Raw genomic sequence first — 19,747 nt, forward strand, 5'->3', positions numbered from 1 at the left:
TCTAATGGTCTGGTGGCGACCAGCCCTCATGGCTTCCACTACCATAATTTGGTCATGCTCCTAGGTATCTTGTCTGGTACTCTCTTAAGTTTTTCGGTGGAGCCTCCATTGGGATTGGTATCAATTGCATAGATGTGGCCATTTCTGTCCCAGATGGCGGTCTTTTTCAACTTGTGTTGAGCAAGATTTTCCTTGTCTCTTTGGGCCTGCTCCTGCTTCTCTCCATCCTTCTCTTGCTTCTTCTTGTAGTGGTGGATTATGTGAGCTTGTATCTTAAGCCAGGATCCGGTTTGTAGCTGAACTAGACCGACCAGCCCATTTTGTACCTCAGTGGGTTACCCTTACTTAAGAATATTGAAAAAAAATGTGACTTGTGGGCCTGTATTGGTCCACGGCTATCTGGTTTCTTGTCCCCGTTTTTCCCTTATTCTATTCAGGAGATCGTTTATGCTTTCCTCTGGCTTCATGGTCTTAGCTATTAGCTTCATACATCTTGGCTGTCAGAGAATAATTCCCGCAGGGCGAATCCGATCAGGTTCCGGATCTTATTAAATGCAGCCCATCATGATGGGTAACTGTTATCATGATTGCTGGAATGCAAGCTCTGGAGAACACTGTGTTCATCTGCTCCCCAATCAGGCTGCTTAGCAGGCTCTTAATGTCTCTTATTGCTAGAATAATACCTGCAGAGTTCTTCTCGAAACATGTAATCCACTACCCTGCCCCATCTAGCAATGATGGTAACTTGATTCTCAACACTTCTTTATCCATCTGGGCCCATGAGATGTATATAATCCCAATTGCGCCCTTCTGTAGTAACAGGCACTTTCTCATGCTAGGTGACTCTACAGGTCAACCCTCAACATAGTGTTTCCATCTCGCAAGGCATCGCTGCATGTAGAGAAAGACCCACTTCGGGTTTCTTTGCTTCATGTCTGATGTTTTCCTCCGCTACTGCCATGTCCTCTGACTCAAATGATCCTTTCCTCGGCCAAGGCCTGGCATAATGGTCCCTCTTCTCATTCTAATCAGCTAACAAGTCGCAAAGCAGGAACACAAAAGTCTTGCCTTCCCTCCTAGGTGTTTGCCTATAATTGTCGTGCACCAGTGAGGACCAACGTGTATCCTTGTTTCTGCTCCCCAAGTGTGTGCGGCCTGGTGACATCTTGCTTTTTCTGCATTGTGGGTAAGTAAGTGCCAGGCCACAGTGTTACTTTATCTCTAAGTCAGCACCTCTCATATGCCTGAACAATGAGGCTTTGAGCCCTGTTAACAGCCTTTCATTGACCTTTAACTCTTTCCAGCGTGGCACCCTGTACCTTGCTTTGCACAAAAAGGAATGACTTCCTGAACAAAAACAATCTGGGAGACATATTTCTCTTTCTATGTGTGCTGCAGAATGTAGTAGGACGTAGGAGTACTGCTGGAACCTTGCTCCTGTGTCCTACGCCTGGATATAGTCACAGGCGCAAAGCTGTGCCATACAAATCTACATAGCATAACGTAAAATAACATTAGTATAATGTAGCATCTTGTTGATTGTTATCAACTACGTTTAGCAGAGAGGTTAGAGGAGAGGACAGTACAGAGCTGTTATTTACAAAGGTTGGTAATCAAATCAAGAGAAGTCACAATAGGGGGGAAGGTAAGAGTTTGAAGTATGGTGATATTTCCCAAACTAGGTGCAAGAATGGCAGTGGCCTGCATTTGGTGTGGCCAAGGAAGGTTGTGCATTTCTTGATTTGGAGTGGATGATTGAATGTCTTTGTTCTTTTGTGATGGTCCACGTTTGGGCCTTTGTTGGTAAGGGGGCAGTCCCTTTCTTGCTATGGACACTACTGCTTAACAAGGAGTACCTCTAAGCAAACCACTAATCACAAAATGGAGGAGGCGATTATACATTAGGCTGCAAGGTATTTATTTCACTATAAATTCCATTATACACGACACATACATAAGTGGGTGTTAACGTCATTTCTTCTGGTAATATACAGTCTTAATCCTGTAGTTTAGACTTAAAAATCAAAGAAAATATACAATTCAACTGCATTTTTGCATAATAAGTGACAGCTCGACTTTCATTTTCAAACATTTTGCATGTATATGTCTGACATACAGAAGACAAAAGGTGGGCTACATATGCAAGTCTTCATAAGAATGATAGAATGTACTCCATTCCATTATTAATCATTTCTTTAAGGTATGCTCCTAGGCAAAATTATTGCGTCCAGACTTGCCCATGCTCAGCCCCAACAGCACGTTAGAAATAATTATGAGACAAATGGAGTGTGCATCACGTTCCAAGCATATATCGTCCATCAAAGAAAGTGCAAAACGCTCCAATTTTTATCCAATGTTCCTTTAATCCTTTGTTTGTCCATATGAAATTTCACAAATTCATCACTTCTTTTTTCCCATATTCAAAATAGAACTCAGTAAATCCTGTATTTTTCATATGCTTAGGACATGCCTAACCAAGCCTTGTTACTAGCATGTGATTACATAGCCCGGGCAGCCTTATTCAAATTTTCCCAATGCATTGTGGGCTAAATACAGCCTTTCCTCAGGGGTAGCTGCAAGGTTATAAACAAATCAATATGACGTGTTTACCCTAAGTAGTCTAATCATCAAATTTGTAACCCTTATACTCATAACAATCCCTATTTGACTGTCTAACTTGTTCTATGGGCCCATTATTCTTATGCCTCAACCTGTGCTAAAACATATATAGACAGAATTTCCCCATCGAGAACAATCTCCCTGACTCACCCCAACATAAAAACCTTTGCGACATATTCAAATAAGATAATTAATCAATAACAACCCATCTAACCCCTTCTTTTGCACCCACATTGTTATACGAATGATTGATTGATTGATTGATTGATAGTACCTGCTGTTTGCAAATAACCGATTGACAACATCGCCGTCTCCCTCAAACTTCCTGGCATGCTTGTGCTATTGCTGATTGTTAGATATAGGGGTCTAGTTGGCAAAGGTAAGTACCAATGTCAAATAGGGACCCTTGCCTCTAAACAGGGTAAGGGGGAAACACTCTTTGCATAACCCCTGCTCACCCCTTGGTAGCTTGACACGAGCAGACAGGCTTATCAAAGGCAATGTGTAAAGTATTTGTACCAACACTCACAGTAACACAGTGAAAACACCATAAATGGACTCCACGGCAGTTTAGAAAAATAAGGTATTTTTATCTAGACTACACAAGACCAAAATGACAAAAAATCCCACATACACTGTTCCAAAATAAGACTTTAAAAAGAGTTCAAGGGTTTACACCTAAATCATCCACAGTTGCATCACTTTAAGCCCAAAGTATCTGTAGATGCGACAAAAGTTCCAAGTGGCAGCTGCAGCGTCAGAAAACAAGCGATGCATCACTCCTGAGACCCTGGGGAGGCGATGCGACAACCCCGCTGCACGCAGCGAGTGGGTTGCGTTTAATCCGGTCTGCATGGGGAGTGATGCAATACCTTGTATGGTAGGAAGCGTCTCGCACAGGCACAATGCGCCGATTTTCGGGGTGGCAACGATCTTCCGTGCAGCGGCGATGTGTGCAAAATTGTAGATCTTTTTTTCTTCTTCTTTTCCAGCTCCCCAAACAGCAGGCAACAACCTCTAGAGTCCCCACAAATGGATCAAGCACTCTAGGCAGGTCAGAACTCACACCGCAGCGTTCAGGGGGGAAGCTGGGGGTGAAGTCCTTTTGTGCCTGGGACCTCTTAACAGGAGGCCAGCTCCTCTCAGGCCCTTGGAGATATCTTCAAGCAAGGGGACACAGCAACAGCAAAGTCCTTCCCCTCTCCTTGGCAGAATAGCAACTGCAGGACAGCTCACAAACACATAGCGGGACAGTCCTTTCTCTACAGTCTTCCAGCTTTTCTCCTTAGCAGAGGTTCCTCCTTAATTCCAGGATGATCTTAAGTCTTGGGGTCTGGGTATCCCTTTTTATACCAATATTCTCTTTGTTCTCTGAAGGCAGAGAGGCCTTGGCCTAGTCCAAACCAGTTCTGGTCAGTCCTGGAGCACTCTGTTTAAAGTACTCCTTCTTTCCTTTGTGAGAGAGGGGCAGGGACATCAGCCACCCAGCAGGGAGTGGAGCCAGCATTGTGGAAGGCAGGAACAGCCCTATTCAGGCCCAAGTGCTATCCCCTCCCACCACTCAAGATGCAGATGAAGTTATTCAGCCTAGTGCTGACTCACCCAGTCTCCTGGAGCCAACCCAGCCCCTGTCATACACAAAAAAAAGCAGACAGTCAATTCACAACCAGGCCAAGGCACACAGAAATGTTAGACGAGAAAATAGCCACTTTCTAAAAGTGCTGTTTTCAAACACAGGATTTAAAAACCATCCTTCCTAAAAGATGGGCTATTGCATTCTGAGTTCAGGGATACCACATTCTAGTTCTTCATTTTTCTCTAATGGGAAGATATGCAGGTAAGCATTATACACAGCATTCCACATTCTAGCTTATGGGCAAGATAGCCTTTTAATAGTGAAAAACAAAATTGGCAGTATTTCACTATCAGAGCATGTAACCTACACTAGTACATGCTCTACCTTTCACATACACTGCACCCTGTCCAGGGGGGTACCTTGGGCCTTCCATAGGGGTGTCCAATGTGTACAGAAAGGGAAGGCTTTGGCTTGGCCAGTGGGGACACTGGTCAGGTCAACGTGGCAGTTAGCAACTGCACACAGGCACTGTGGTGGCAGGCCTGAGACACCATTTAAGGCTACTCATGTGGGTGGCACAATCAGTGCTGCAGGCCCACTAGAAGCATTTGAATCCCCAGCCCTGGCACACTCAATGCACTTTACTAGGGACCTACTGGTAAAACAAATATGCCAATCATGGATAACCAAATACAATAACAATTTACACAGAGGGAATATGCACTTTAGCACTGATCAGCAGTGGTAAAGTGCCTAGACTACTATTGCCAACAACCACAGGTCAGGAAAAACAAGGGAGGAAGAAGCAAAATGTTTGGGGATAACCCTGCAAAAAGGGCCATTTCCAACACTGATCAACTTGTCATTCATGGTTTTCACCTCCAGAAGTAACCTTTCTATTTCTTCCCTTCACAACAGATTCAACTCCCCACGTGGCTATGAACCCTCGCAATAAACATAAAAGAAACCAAAAAATATGACTACAATAAAAAGTATGCCATTTCCTTTATGGCTGTACTACAATTTTCCAATATTGTAACATTCATACTTACATATAGTCAAATAAAGGCTTTGAGGGTGATGAAGCTGTTTTGAAGATGGTGGAGAATGATCATGGTGTTGGTGATCTGGACATATTTCTTCAGGCAATTGATGAGATGGTCTATGGCATGTAAAATGACCTAGGGGGCGGTCAATGTGGAGCCTGAGATGTAGTGGAGTAGACTATTACCTTCATCCTGATGGCAGAGTAGGGGGACTTGAGCAGCACTTCTAAAGTCACTGGGAGGAATGGTTTTACTTTCCCAAGCAGAGTGGTGACATCAATCTTTTCTTGTTTTCTCAGTGCTTTATTTCTTAAGGAATTGGTCAGTGTCCAGGGTGAAACAATTTAAGTGGATCACAATATGGAATATCAAAGCATGAATATTGAGTGGTCACAACATTGCGGCCAAAATATTGAAAGCCAAAATATTGAGGAGGTAAGTTCACATAGGGAGGTATAGATTTACTTTTCTAACTATATACTTACATAATTTAAATAAATATGTATAGTCAAGGTACATATATATGTGGAGTTAGGTATAGAACATCTCTACATACTTATCTTTCATTATTCTGACTTTACTAACTCATTCCAGGTAATAATACAGGACATCCAAATGGCTAAAACCTCTATGTGAAATTTCAACGCACTCTTGCTGAAAAAAAGCCTGTGTCTCTTAGTATATGTATGAAAACATTTTATTTTGTATGTGCAAATCTGGGTTCCTGTAGGATATTTAGCATACAAAGTCTTAATTCCATACTGGTATTTTGTGAACAGATCCATCATTTGTATATTTTAAATGTTCAAATATTCTCCTTGGAAGTTAGATGCCAATCCGTTTTACTTCTGAAGTCTCGGTGGCACCTCAATAAATTATGTTTTTTTTCCTTAAAAGATTAGTCTATTAATAGATGTTCCCAAAGAAAATATTTCTTTACCTAGTTATACCCTGTAGATTGTGTTTGTGTTCTTTTTTTTTAACAATTTTTATTAGCTGCACAGGAAGAAAAAATATATAAACAAAGCAAAACCAGCAGAACGAGGGAAGAAACAATAAAGAAATCTTGACATCAACAGAATTGACATTGAATCATTAACAAGTTCTGGTTGAATCCAATCGAACTATATGCGAGTATCGTTGCAGGCATACGACATAAAACAAAATTTGTCTGCTAGATTAACATCAGATAATGAGTAACTTTCAACTAGAAAAAAAAAGGGACCCCCAGGACTTATCAAATTTAACTAAGGACTTAGTGCCCCTGAGCCTGGCCAGAGCCAGGTCCATACAGTGAATTTCACTAAGCAGTGACCACCATTCCATTATATGTGGGGAGTTAGGAGAAATCCAGGCACGAGCAATTATAAGTTTGGCGCACGATAACATATTAGTAATTAAAGCTCTTTGTGGAGTATTCGTAACATTAATATCTAACCAAACTAGCGCTGAATCTAAAGAAAATGTACATCCTAGCTACAGTTTCGTTATGTTTTCAAAAGACATCCAGAATTCTGATATCATAGGACAAGTATACAGCATATGCACCAAGTCTGCTGCAGCTAACGCACACTTGGGGCATTTAGATCGATCACTGTATGTACTGTTCAAAGCCCATTTGGATATTCTTTCTGGAGTGTGGTAAAGCATGCAAGTTGTTTTAAATTGCTGCAGTCTTAAACTTGAAGAAGAAACAGCTTTGTTAATATTACGTAGAGATGTATTAATCACAGCCATAGTAATATTACTCCCCAACATCCTACTCCATTTCTCCGCTAGGGTACTGAAATCAATGTTTCTATAGGTATTGAAACAATTATAGCTGCAACTAATAAATGACTTATTTTTCTGTGAATAAAGGCTGTTCCATATATTAGAATCAGAAATATTCTGAAGTTTCATTTTTCGAATCAGAAATTCATATATTTGCATATACTTAAACCTCGTAAAGTCTGGGATATTGTAGAGTATTTTAAGTGTTTTGAAACTCAGAAACCCTTGTGCACCGTACAAATCCCCAAGTGTTTTTATTCCATGCGCCAGCCAGATATTAGTTGATCCGTCACTGAATATTCCCGGTAGGCCAGGATTTCCCCAAAAAATCAGTTTAGGATGGAAAAAGGTCACTTTACAGAAAACCTGTATATTACGCCAGATTTTAACCAAGTCTCTGGCGGTCTTAAATCGCACCCTTTTAAAATAGTTAGGATCATTGATCCTCCACAGGAACAATTCAGCATCCAAATTAAGCATAAATGTAAGAAAATAAGGTTAATTATCTGCACCATCCAAATTAATTAAATGTCGTAGGCGTCCTACAAACGTTGCCCAAAAGTATAACTTGAAGTCCGGGAAGTTCAACCCTCCTGCATCTAAAGCCCCTTTTAGGAGAGTCATGGATCTATGAGCTTTGCGGTATCCCCAGATAAAGCTGCTGAAGACTCCATCCAGATTTTTAAAAAAAGAATTACATAGTGCCAAAGGAATAGACCGGAATAAATAAAGAAATTTGGGTAATATTATCATTCGGATCAAATGAATTCTGCCTATAATATTTAAGGGAAGTTTATGCCATTTATTTAAAAGAGTTATAGTAGTTTTAACTAAATCATCATAATTTAATTTAATTATGTCCTTAATATTAGCCGATATCTTAACCCCCAGCTATGTTGCCATCTGACACAATCCCATAGTTGCCCCCCTTGGTTTATAATTAGCAATTATTTGTGTTTTATTTAAATTCAATTTATATCCAGAAACGCCCCCGAATCTGCTAGCTTCTGCCGTAATCCCCTGCATCGCCTTTACAATATCAGTTGAATATATAGCTTTGTCATCTGCATAAGCTGTGAGTTTTAATAAATAAGAGCCAAACTTAAAGGGAATAATACCAGATTGTAATTGTAATGCATGAAGAAATGGTTCTATTGATAATGCAAACAAAAGAGGTGACAGGGGACACCCCGGACGGGTTCCACCGGGTGATAGAGAAAGAAGCTGATGATAAACCTGCATAACTAATTTTAGCCATAGGATTATCATATAATGATTGCATCCAATTCAAGAATTTACCCCTAAAGCGAAGGCTGGTCATAACTAGCCACAGGTAATCCCACCCCACTTGGTCAAAAGCCTTTTCTGCGTCAAGCATAATCATACCGAGTGGGATGGATTCCTTTTCCGCTATATCAAAGGCTGTCACGGCCATATTAATATGTGCTGTGGTGTCCCTACCCATTACAAACCCATGTTGGTTTGGACTGACTATTTTAGGTATATGAGGTGCTAAACGGGGGGCCAACACCTTTGCAAATACTTTAGCGTCCGCGTTGACTATTGAGATGGGGCGGTAAGAGCCGCACTCATCAGGTGGTTTCCCCTTTTTTTTTTAAAAAGACCAATTTTACCTTGTTCCAGGACCCCGGGGCTTTCTCACTATCCCCAATAGAGTTAATGACTTGGTGAAGGAGAGGTATAAGCTCCTCAACACATAGCTTATATATCTCTATCGGGATTGTGTCTTCACCGGACGCTTTCCCAGATGGCAAAGAAGAGATCGCATGTCTAATTTCAAGTTGGCTAATAGGATTAGATAGTTGTTTCAATTCAAGAGAGTCAGGTTTTTCAAGAGAGTGATCCAAATAGTCCTGAATGGCCGTAACGGTCGGATAAGTTTCTGGAGTGTATAATTTTTTGTACAATGTTGCAAAATGTTCTAAAATTTGCGCTGGTTGATTAATTATAATGTTATTGGGGCCCCTCATGTTTTTAATCAAAGTATTAGCTCTATCGTCAGCTATTTTGTAAGCTAATATCTTTCCAACTTTGTCTCCGCTCTCATATTGTGTCACCTGAAATTTATGTAATTTTATGCTGCTTTTTTCCCATAAAATAGTTTTTAGGGCCGACTTCAGCCACCCTAAATGTAATTCCAATTCTGCTGTGTTAGCAGCATGTAGGCGAAGGGCCTCCGCCAATAGTAATTCGACTAACAGTATGTCGTTAACCAAAGCTTTATCCTTTTTACGGTGCTTGGAATTTTGTCAATAAAGAAATTGCTGGGTGAACCCCGGATACTTGCCTTGCAAGAATCCCATACCATAAGGTATGTAGTGGAGTTAAGATAGAGCTCGATAAAATCTGCAATATGTAACTTAAGTTGTGAAATAAATAAAGTGTTAATAAGTCGGTGCCTGGGAAAAGAAAAGGTACGAGGTGTTGTATGATTCTGTTCGGAATCAAAGGATAGTAATATAGGATTGTGATCGGAATTAATTCAAGGACAAAGTTCAATAGTACTAGTATTCACTACTCTGTCCGATGCCCAGGCCATGTCAATACGGGAACAGAGCCTATGTGGGGCCGAGTAATATGTATAGCCGGGCGTTGTAGGAAAAGCGCAGCGCCAAATATCTTTAATGTTGTGTATGCGCCTAACTCTAGAATAGCTGCCCGGGTTCTCCGCATACGTTGGAAAGCGTTGCCCCTCGTAGTGTCAATCTGATAATCCATTATGCAATTCAAATCTCCCATGACGATCAATTCCCCAACCCCTGCAGCAGTTCCACATTCAATTGATCAAAGATAGAGGCATCATCAAAGTTTGATCCATAGACTACACAGAAGACAAATTTACTTTTTTCGATCATTAATTGAACAATGGCCCACCTCCCTTTCTCGTCGCAAGTGATTTTACTAACTTCTACCTTAAAGCGTTTATCTTTAAGGATAGCGACCCCCCCTTATTGATGCATTAAATGTAGGACAAATTATCACCTCATAACCCAGATGGCCCAAGATTTTCCTGTCTCTATGGGCATCATGTGTCTCAGATAAAAAAACAAGATTGGGTTTATACAAAGCTAACTCTTTCCGAACCAAGCGTCTTTTCCATTTACTGTTTAGGCCTGCAACGTTCCAGGCTAAGCATTTTACTCGCGGCATTTAATAAAGAAAAAATGTACATACATATTGTCATTCTGTAAGACTAAGGTACACAGTGCACTTCTCTCGAGCTGCTTTATATTCTCATCTTCCTGTGGTGCTTTTTCCAAACAAAGAACCCCCCCCCACCTCCTCCCCAATCACCCCCACTCCTCCTGCCCCCTCCCTCCTCAAACGAGAGGGAAACCCCCCCGGATACAACCTGCTGCCGCTGTAGTGGCAGCTACCTTAAGAAGCAGCCTGTGGCTTCACCCAATCCCTGCCCAGCCGAATAAAACAAAAATTAATTTTCCATTCCAGTTAATATCTCTCTCAGTTACGATTATGAAGCTAATACATCCTCGGCTTCCCTTACGTCTGTGAAAAAATAGGTGTGCCCCCCTTAATAACTTTTAGTCGTGCCGGTTCCTGCAGATATACTTGCCCCTCTAGAGATTTGAATGGATCGATTAATTTACGTAGTTGCCACCGTCTGTCCATTGTGGCCTTACTAAGGTCCGATCTGACAAAAAAAGACATCGAGCCTACCGTAATTGGTAGATTAGGCCTTGCTTTTAAAGAAACGGCCTGCCTTCACAGATAATTCCCGAAATGGATTAGAAATGGGCGTGGGAATTTGTTTTGTTTGTTTCTCCGGATTAGTGGTAGCCTATGGACTCTGTGTAATTGGGAGTCCCAATCCCAGTCTGAGAGATCCGTGAAAGCCTTCTGTAGTAACCCTACCATGAATGCTCTCGGGTCTCCCCCTTCAACCCCCTCCGGGATACCAAAAAGCCTGAGATTAGATCGTCTTTGGCGATTTTTTAAGTCTTCGATATTTAACTGCAATGATAAAAGCTGATCATCATGTTGGCTAAGCACAGTGCCCATTCCTGCCGCCCCTTCCTCTATCTTAACCACTCATTGCTGTTGGTCCCCAATTTCCTGTGACATCGCCCCATCTTTGCATTAATGTCCGGTAGCGAGTTCTGTAGTTTAGTATTGTCCTCTCTCAATTGTAAAAACTGTTCTTGCGCTTCCTTCCTATTACTAGTCAAAGTCTGTAGGATAATGTCAAATGGTGAGTTCGCATTTCCCCTCTCTTCTTTCAATATTCTACTAATACTATTACTGTCCGCGCCTTGCAATGTCTCGTCATCTCGGTGGACAGGTGAGGTTAGTGACCTTATACTAGCAGGGGAAGTAGCAGCAGCCACATCGTTTGGGACCGTAGAGCTATTAGGGGGAGTTTTCTCAGTAGGTATATCCATTTGAGAGTTTGCATCTTCTAGGGCTTCTAAAGCTTTTATTGACACATTAACTAAATGATTGGGCCCTGCGGACTCTCGCCATGCTGTGGTATCCATACCCGGTGCGGGCAGATGTAAGGTATCCTTTGCAAGTGGGATATCTTCAGTAGGCATGGCAGAGGATTGTGTGGTGTCCTGTTCAGGTGGGCTTACACCAGAAAGTCTCAACGTCATGCTCTTTACCAAGCCCTTGGCTTGAATCCACTTCCTAAGGGGACTTTTCCCAGCGAGAAGGGATTTCTTCACCGATGGTACTGTATTCAGTATAGGCGTGCTCAATAATCCCAATGCTTTCCCTTTTTTTTTGCTCTTCGTTTTACTTTTAGATTCAGCCTTGTCTCTCCTACCGGCTAGGTATTTGGCATTGTCTGATAGAGAGCCCGTTTCAGTTAGCTCCTCATACTCGTCATTCGATACCTCACCCTCTATGGCTTCAATCTCCTCCGCAGGCGAGTTTTCGTTGGAGGGGCTAATTACATCTGTGCCCAAAATCAGGGAGTCGTCTGTGGTCTCTACAGCAGAAGAGGGGACTTCCGTCAGGCAAACAGAGGGAGCCATCACCAAACCATTTACCCCTTCTCTGCATCCCTCTCCTTCCACTTCTTCCGCAGTGATTGCCCCCCCCTGAATGGGCGAGAGTGTGGCTGCAGCCCTGTTACCCCCATTCGTGGAGCACATAACACTCTCAGCTGCGTCTTCAGTAAGTACGTTCACAGACCCAAGTGCTGGAATAACCAGCACTGGGGGTCGGAGTACTTGTTTGCCCAGTAGCGGTGGAAGTTTCGTCGCGGCGGCCCCCCCCTCGTGGCGGTGAGCTTGCTGTAACATTAGCCGCTGCTATAGTTGCTGTAGAGGCAGCTTTAACTACTTTAGGCATTTGGGTCACAGTACTTGGTTTAGAGGTATTTAATATCAAGGCCATGTCTGCGACCCCTGATACCCCTGCCACCTCCGTGGAATTAATTTTGTTAGCACTTGTCGCCCTCGGAACATTCTTAGGGGCCATCTGTGGGCACTTACTTCGTGATAGATCCGCGTTCACTTGAGCGTTGTCCGCCCGCACCTCTGACCGGTGCCTTAGACCTAGACCAAACCAGCCGAGCGTCGTCCCACCGACCAGTCGCGGGATGAAGCGCCGGGCAAGCAGGAGGTAAGTCTGAAACAGCCGCTGCATGTATCCGCTTATGCCTCTGTCTCAGACTTTCTTCTCTTTGCTCCTGTCGCGTCTTATGCTCTGTTTCGCCTGCTTTGTTTCGTCCTCCGCCGCAGAGCGGGTCTCTCAGCAAAAACAGCAAGTTTCTGCAGGTACTCCGGTAAAAAATTATTTTTTTCCTTTGAAGTTAGCCCCCAAGATGATTACCATACTTTCGGCGTTTTGTTTCACCGGCTTTAATTCACCCTTCGCCGACTCTCAACAAAGTCTCGTACCGCCCAAACAGAAAGGGACAAACTCCGACAAATCCACAGTCACATTCGTAATTCAGGTAGCCATTACACAACGGTTCGGCAGGGGTTAGGGAGCTCACAGAGGTTGCGACTTCACGGCGGCGTCCTCAGTCCGCCATCTTGAACCAGCCCACTGATTGTGTTTGTGTTCTATGAATGAAAAACATGATGCAAGTCTCATCAAAACAGTTGCTCTTATGTGTTGTCTCAGCAGAAGGAGGGATATTCTTTAATTAATCATCACATGAGAGCTAGCTGAAAAGGTGTCATTTGCAGTTTCCAATCAGAATTTTAATCACCACTGGGTTGCATTGTTTATACTAGTTTTCTCACTGAAAGTTCTGAATTAAAACAAATAGTAATTGAGCACACTGCCTAATCCACTTCAGCGAACATACAAACGTATTTCAAATTTGAAGAAAGCATTACTTATTCTTTCTATTTTATTCCAGAAAAGGAATCACTGCAGGAGATCCTCAAATTATTAAGAAAATCACAATGCCATCTATCAATGTCACTGGATTTACACCTTCAACACTTAATCTGATTGGCATTCCTGGGCTGGAGGATTTCCACATCTGGTTTGCACCCCCCCTCTTTTGCATTTACTTTGCAACTCTTCTGGGGAACTGCACTCTTCTTTTAGCTATAAAAACAATGCTACATAAACCCATGTATATTTTCATTTTCCAGCTAGCCTTCTGTGACCTCGGGTTATCATCCTGCATTATTCCTAAAATGCTGGATATTTTTTGGTTTAATAATGGGAAGATCCAGTTCAGTGCCTGTTTTATCCAAATGTTCTTTCTCTACGTTTTGCCTATTTTAGAATCATCCATTCTGTCAACCATGGCATTTGACCGCTATGTTGCTGTGTGTAACCCCTTGAGATACCACTCCATCTTAACCAATTCATTCATTATTAAACTGACAGCCATCTCTTTGTGCAAATCTGTGTTCCTGTCTCTTCCACTCCCAATTATAGCCATGGGGTTCTCACTTTGTGGCAACAACATTTCCCACTCAATTTGTACCTATCCACCATTTGCAAAGCTTTCTTGTGTTGATGTTAGTGAAGGTAATAAGTGCTCTTTGGCTGTATCTCTTCTGCAAGCACCAGTTGACTTGTTGTGTATTGGCTTGTCATATATTCTGATTCTTCGGGCTGTTCTGCGGCTGTCCCATAAGAATGATCATGTCAAAGTCTACAGCACCTGCGGCTCCCATTTATGTGTTGTATTAACATTGTACATACCATATCTCTTTGTTACTTTATTGAACACTGTTTCTTACACCATTCCTCGTTATGCACATGTCATTGCTGCAAATACTGCCTTAATATTCCCACCCTTGGCAAATCCTTTTATTTATGGGATGACCAAGGAGGTTTGGCATGAGATGCAGCAACTTTGTAAAAGGATAAAAGATACTCTCAGAATGTGTGTGTGTGTGTGAGGGGGTGAGTATGTCTTATGCCTGCATTTTGGCAGTCTGCTCAAACACACTTTATTTGAATGCAACGCACATCTGTTTATAGAGCTCCATTAAAAAAGTGAACAGAAAGTGATTACTGCCAATGCTCTGTCAGGTAATACGTCAACTCCGAATATACAACATCCTTATTTAGTCGGAGGACTTTAGGGCGGACGGCTGTGATGCAGTCATCTTAGATAGGACCTCTTATTTGTATGGGGACTTGATTTTTCTTCTAGATAAGACAACTCTTGATCTCTTGCAGAGCTCGTGAGATTAGTTTCACAAACATAATTAGTCCATGTGAGAGAATGCAGAAATTAAGGGCCCTATTTTGATTTGGCAAACAGGGTACTCCCTTACAAATGTGAAGGAGTACTCGGTCCACTAAACAATAATTCCCGCTGTCCGATTAAAAGTCAAGCAGACCATCAGCTTTCCATCTTGTTGCCTCAATTGTCTCTGTTGACAGAAAGCGATCACTGTCAGAAAACATTTGGCAATGATGAACACTAAAAATTTAAACAACGACCACCACTCCCAGGGGGGAAAACTTCCTGGGTGTGTTAGTCATTTTGGGCCTCTATTTTGAGAGTTTGTTTTTGAAAAACAAAAATCTTTGTAGAAGGCCAGCAGAACTGAACCACATGTTTGGTACTGTGAAATGGGTTTCTCTGAAAGTGTAGAGATCACAGCTGGACAATGGGGTGATTTCCTTTCCCTTAGGGTGACAGACATAATGCATTTTGCCACTCTGACGAGCAGAATAGTAGCCACCATATTGTAAATATGTCCATCAATTCTTGATTTTGTGGTGGGCCCCAACCAGATATGAGTTGGTCAAATATTCGATCAGTTTTTTCCAAAGGGGCTGGAGCTACTGTAGGCCAGATTCTGAAGTGAAGTGCTGTTGCTGGTGCCTCTCTCACCTTCTACATCTTCTTGATTCTAATAGCAAAACACAGCAGAGGTATCATACGAGAGAGAGGTGGGAGATCAGAGGGTGACAGAGAGAAGAGAGAAAAATATTATATAGGTGGAGATAATGAGAATGGATGAAGGGAGTGAGGCTGGTGTGAACACTTTTGACAAGGCATCTTTTGGTTTGTTGTCTGTGTCTGGATTTAATGGACCACTAGACATCAAGCCACATGCCCACCTCTCTTCTCACCTTCTCATCTAGCTGTTGTGGATAACAGTTTTTGTGATAACAGAATGGACACTGTTTTTTTTCCATTGGCACAATGCTTTAAGAGGGCCCACACCAGCAAGCATGATGTTGAAAGAACCATTCTATTTCAAGCAGTTTTTCTAAATCCATGAACACCTCTATTTTTCCAGACAAGGACTACCATGCAAAACCTGTGACCTCAGACAGAAAAATGCCCACATGCAACCCACACACTATGATGCATAACACTAAATTTCAAAAGATAACCCCCACCTCAATTTTGGGAGAGGAGTCTGTTTCCAAAAAAGAAAAGTAGTGACAGGTAGCTATGCCCCATAATAGTGATGACCATCTGTCAATCATCTTCTCCTGTTTGAAAATCAGGTTCAACCATGGAAACAGTAATTTTTACAGCAAAAAAGCTCACTAACTCAGTGGGAGTCTTTAAATGTCAGTCTTCTACTCCAGGTTAATGGAGGCCTATTCCTATGATCTAAATGGTTCCCCATACTCTATGATGTTCAGCAGTCCACATCATTGCCCCTGTGTTGTTTGTGTTTCAGTGTATGCCTTAAGTATAGTGTACGCTAATTTAATAGGCTCAGAATTATGTTGTTCCTATGTAAATGTAAACATTGAAAAGGTTTTGCATTGCCTATTAGGTTGCTTTTTTACCAATAAAAAGTCTGTAGATATACAAACGATTCTTTACTGTTGTTGAATAAATGATTGCTTGGGCTTCTTTTACACTGTTGTAACTATGGTATGAAAACCTGCAGCAATAAAACATAAAGGTCTAAGACTAGTAAGAAATATATCACCTGTTCAATTTGAATGAGAGAGGGACACTTATCCATTCATTGCCAGAAAAAGCAATACCCCAAGTGCTTGACACAGTCAAAGGCACACATGTTTAAAAGTGAATAAAACACTCCTTCCTGCTAGTCAAGCACACAGCAACAGAGGAGAACAATCACATGAAGTGATGAATGATAGATGTGCATACTAAACAAAATAAGGTTGATTTATTGCCACATGATGGATGCTAGCTGAAGTATGATAATCATCTGCAGTTGAATATATATGCATGTTCTTTGAAAATGCATCCCTAGATACAACTATATCTCTCTATATCAAAAACTTAATCGCCTTCCTTCATGACTGTGATGCACAATTACCAATCACCTTGCTAACTATCTCTCTATTCTATCATACCATCTTTTTTCTTTTCAAAGATCACTATAGTAGATACACCCTGTGCTGTACTACTAAGCTCCCCACCAGCATCCTCTTACATTCCTTCTCCCAGTAATCACATCTGTTGACTGTTCTTGGGCTCCATCTGACCAATTCAGTTCTGAAACCATAAACAATCCCCTCCAAGGGTTCTCCCTGCTTGAACTCCCTATTCAACCCCTCATTTTATCTGGTATATGTAGGAAATTGCCCCTTTTTAGGTTGAGCCTGAGCCAGCGCACAAGTACTGCTCTGGCGTTCTGCTGTAGGTACTATACTGAGGAGAAGCTTCGCCCACATTTGTCATTGGCTTGTGTCTTTGTAAATGCTGGCCTCTGATTCCTTAATTGGCTTGTTAGTCCCTCCTTAGGACGGCCATGTCATCATTTGTAACCTCCCATGGTTACTGGCCCCTTTTCTTTGGTTGATACACTGGACCTGTTATTTTGTCTGTAAGCACTATTTACTTTATTCTTCGTGCAGGCATGACCTGCACTGCTTCAGCTTTTCCAGCCAGTGTAGCTACAACCTTCTTTTCCGTGTGCTTTGAAACTCTGGCAGCCACTCACTGAAGCTGTGCAACACAGGAAGAGGCTGGAGCGCAGGGTATCTCCCAGGCGAGCGCACGCCCGTCCCGTTATCTTCATTCACTGTGTCAGTGCTCATTCCCTTCCTCAGCAGGCATTATAGTACATAGCTTCCCCTGTGTTTTTTTTATCGGGGCAGTTTTTCTTTTTTTTAAAGGTTAAACAGTGCTTTATTCATCCATATAGCATTTTACACAGCTTGTTGCCACAACCCGGTGGCCGGCAGCGACACAGCGGTTGTACACCCCCATGGATCTGGTTGACACAGCCATTTAGCCAACAACCCGGAGGTCCGGCGGTGCACGATCAGGGAATAAATGCATAGACAAAAACAAAGAGAAAGAGGAGTATTTGACACCCCGGCCTCAGGGCACATGTCGTGTCATGATAAACATTACGCTGCATGTACTGGCTGCTCTAAGTGCCCAGTCTATACTACACGGAAGGTCTACTCTGTGTCTCCCAAACTAACTGCCCTGCAAAGTAACCACCCAACAGTCCCCCCCCCCATGTCAAACTCACTCCCTGCTCTGTGAACATCTGCTCTATTCTACATCCAGCCGTGCGTCCCTGTGACCCCTGGGAGGGCTCCCACCCTGTCGTAGTGGCTTAAGTCTCAGTTACCACGTCAGCTACAGATAAGTGTGCCTGGGCTTCCACCTCCTCCGTCCGAGCGTCCCCTTCCGCATCCCTCATTCTCACATATTCCTGATAAAGACCCCAAAAATCCTTAGGGCGGCTCCCCAGTGGGAGACGTTCGCTATAGCACTCTGTCTGCGTGTAGCAGTATAGCACGTCTTGCGCCCATCTTTTCTTGGTCGGCAGTGGCCCTCTCATCCAACACATTGCAATCACTCATCTGGCCATCAGCATGCCCATGTCTGTCAACCGTCGCAGAGCTCTCGGGAGACCCCTGGAATGGCCTAGGAGTGCTAAAGCCGGATCGGGCACTAGTTCCGTAGCTAGGATCAAGCTCATTTCGGCAAACACAGTATCCCAAAATGTGCGTATTCTGGGGCACCACCAAGCAAGATGCATAAAGCCCGCAACCGGTTCGCGGCACCTATCGCAGGCAGCAGACTGTCTAAGGCCATACCTATGCAGCCTCTCTGGAGTATAATACACTCGTTGGAGATATTTAAAATGAATCAGCCTGTGTCTGCCGTTTAGTGATAGTTTCCTGGTACTTGAACAGCAATATGTCCACATATCATCATCTATCATGATCTGAAGATCTGTCTGCCAGTCCGTCCTTGCCTTCGAGATCGAATGCGCCCCTTGCACTCTGTTCATGCTATATAGTTTTGCCACCAGTCCCCTGGGGGAAGACGTTTTAATAATATTTGTAAGCTCAGGGACTTCCTGAGGCTCCGCGAGGTCCGGGCCCAAAAGGTCCAGCATGGCTCCGCGGACTCTGTGATATTGAAATCGAAGTAGAAGTGAGGCCCCTTCCGGGTTGGGCATGGCTTGGTCCCAAGTTTTCACTTCGCCCCCAAGGAACAAATCACCTGCAGTGTGAATGCCCATCGTGCGGAGCGCCTGTACTACTCCCTTCTCCGCAATAGGAGACAACCACAATGTCCATTCTATAGGCATTAGGGGTGAATACGGTAATGCTCCGTCGCGAGCCCGCATGCCATGCGTGATTGGTGGTCGTGATTGAGTCTAAAATTCTGACTCTACGGTCCACCGGTTGAAAGACCATGGCAGGGAGCGGAACAGGGTCCGCGAACAAGCGTTCCAATCGGACATGTGGAGTCATGTAAATGTAAATGTAAATGTCATGGTTTTTATAGAATGCACTGTCACCAGACGGTCACCTTGCGGTGTCGCCTATTCGGCTTCCTGGCGCTGATACTCATACCGCTGTGGAACCCCTCCTGGCTTTCCCTGTGAAGTGTCCACTCCTGGGCACCCCCAGGGTGAAGCCAGGCATCCTTAGCGCTGTTGGGGCCGGTGTGGAGGCTAAGCAAGCTATTGCCCAGAGTTGCAGCGTGGGGCCCGTGATTAGAATAGGCACTAAGGCGAGAATTAACAGGTCTTGAGCCACACTCCTCCAGTCATCTCTTGCCCGTGTATCCTCGTATGCATGTGGGCGGCTTGAGCTACTCTATAGTATCGTTCCATATCTGGGGCACCAATTCCCCCCAGTCCGTATGGAAGCATGAGGGTCGTCCATTTCACCCTAGGTTGTTTGCCACCCCAGGCCAATTTAATCAGTAGTTGCGTCAGATTTTTGAAGAAAGCCTTCAAGAGCACTATGGGTAGATTGTTTAACAGGAATAATAATCTAGGGAGAACTACCATTTTCATGATGGCCACTCGACCCACCAAGGATAGCGGCAGTTTACACCACACCT

The sequence above is a fragment of the Lissotriton helveticus genome, chromosome 8 (assembly GCF_964261635.1).
Source record: "Lissotriton helveticus chromosome 8, aLisHel1.1, whole genome shotgun sequence".
In the NCBI taxonomy this organism is placed as follows: domain Eukaryota; kingdom Metazoa; phylum Chordata; class Amphibia; order Caudata; family Salamandridae; genus Lissotriton; species Lissotriton helveticus.